The 2,136-nt window shown below is 58.3% G+C and overlaps 1 protein-coding gene across 1 annotated transcript in view; it reads left to right on the forward strand.

Annotated features, from left to right (window-relative positions):
• LOC105822095 (N-myc proto-oncogene protein-like) overlaps positions 1 to 2,136 on the forward strand; it is a 51,382-nt gene that overhangs the window by 47,775 nt on the left and 1,471 nt on the right. The gene's annotated exons all lie outside the window — the stretch shown is intronic.

The raw sequence follows: 2,136 nt of genomic DNA on the forward strand, positions 1-2,136 counted from the left end.
GGGACAGACCGGTCACACTGAAGGATCTGGAAGCCGGGCCGTCCAACATGGGTTCTATCCAGAGGGACAGAAGCTTCCGATAAGAGCCAATATACAAAGAAAAATGGACTCACGATTTTCCCACAACCGAAGAAAGACGAGAATCCTGACCCGAGCAGGATACAAGAATAACACACATCCGGAAGTGTGAAGTCTGGCGAAGAGAAAGTTCCAGAAGCTGCCTGAGAGGTGAACGAGGCTGACATCAGACTTCGCCTGGTGGCATCGATGACCGAGAGACACAACAGGACAAGTCCTCAAAGCGTTGAGGGGAGTTAACTCAGAATCCAACAAAGACACGCTCCGTGAAGGGAGCAGAGGAAGGACCTGCGGAGGAAGAACCAGAACCCTGATCAAACCGGACCTGAATGAGGCTCGAGCTTATCCCGAACTTGGAGTCCACGAAGTTTCAGCGCACGAGCCGTTAACCCCTTTCTGGCCAAGGCAGCCGGAGCGGAGCCGCTCACTGCCTGCAGGGACAGCTCGGATGTTTTCCAGCCAGGACAAAACAAGCAAACCCCGGGACGAAAAAAGCAGCAGCAAGCGAGGACATGCGGAAGCTGTACTATTAGTTAAGTCTAAATAACGCATTTCCTGGAAGGAAGATGGGTTTTAACCTGGGCTTAAAATTCCAGAAGACCGACGTAGGCGTTTGGGGGGGACGAGGGAGTCGAGAAGGAGCTAGGCAGGACTAAAGTTCTTGTCTGAGGCCGGGCGCGGTGGCTCACGCCTGACACCCCTGCAGAGTCCAGAGCCCCAGTTTCTGCCCCACCTGGCACCACGCTTCCGCGCACCGACCCGGTTCCAGCCGCGTTTGCAGAGGGGGGCCTGGCCGTCACCCCGGGCCCGGAGAGTCCCGGGCAGTCTGACGGAGGCTCCGGAAACTTCCACTGCACTGTGCGGTCAGCAGGGAGAGGAGGAGGAGGAGGGCGGCACGGCCTGGGGGGTGCCTCCCCTTCCATGTCCCAGCCGTTGGGACTGTACCCAAGTCACAGGGGAGGAAACTGAGGCTTAGAAAGACCCGTTCATGCACCGGGCCTGTCCTCAAAGAACATCTCGTCGGTGACAGCAGACAGACCGGACCCGGGGAACATGAGGGCTCCCTGGAGAAGGTGGGCTTTCTCTAAGAGACGGCAGGGGACCTGCCGGCAGAGGGACCGTCCCGCTCGGGCCTGTGGGACGGGAGAGCTGGGAGACATTTGGGGACAGAGGGCAGAGGACGGAGACCCACGGAGGGCAGAGGACGGAGACCCACAGAGATGGGTCAGCAGGGCCGACGGGGTCAGTGGGGCCACCGGGAGGGTGACCGGGCCCGGCGGGGCCATGCGTGGCCGGGAGACACATCACGCAACACACGCCTGTTTATGGGTCACCCAGGGGGTGCTGCTCACTCCCCCATGTGTTCCCCAGAAACCACGCAGATGGGACGGACACAAAACCGAGGGGAGGGAGAACACGGGGGGCAGAAGGCTGGCCCGCTAGTGTGTGGCATCGTGGCCTGGACACAGGGCCACCCAGAGTGGGGGCGCGGGGCGGGGGGGACAGCGGGGAGCAGGGACCACGCTTCCAGGGAGCTCGGCCGCCAAGGGGAGCAGGAGGGTCACAACAGGTCTGTGCACCCGGGGGGCGGACGGAGGGTCCCCCAGGAAAGAGGGGCCCAGGACAGAGGGGTCGGGTCACCTCCTCTCCCGGGGAGGCCCATGCACGGCGACAAGAGCCTTTCCAACAATGTCACCCAAGGCAGAAACGCTGAAGATGATAAAACGCATGCGACGATTAAAAAAAAAAAAAAATCTCTATGCAAAAAGAAAAAAGTCGCAAGAAAAATCAGAACCGGAAACGCAAAGGGAAAAACAAAGGCGACCACAGCCGAGATTTCCAGAAGAATCAGAGAAACTTAAAAAAAAAACCAGAAAGTCAGAATGTGACATTATTTTCCATCTGTCACACTGGCGGTTTGGAGAGTTTAAGAGGTGGGGTTTGGAGCCGTGGGGACAGGGGCCTTCACAGGTGTGGCTGGTGGCACGAAATTTGGCCTCACCTCTAGGGAGAGCAATCTAGAAATTGCTCTTGAATTTAAGATGTCTGTTCCCATCA

Source organism: Propithecus coquereli, unplaced genomic scaffold, assembly GCF_000956105.1.
Source record: "Propithecus coquereli isolate 6110/MARCELLA unplaced genomic scaffold, Pcoq_1.0 Scaffold596, whole genome shotgun sequence".
Taxonomy (NCBI): Eukaryota; Metazoa; Chordata; class Mammalia; order Primates; family Indriidae; genus Propithecus; species Propithecus coquereli.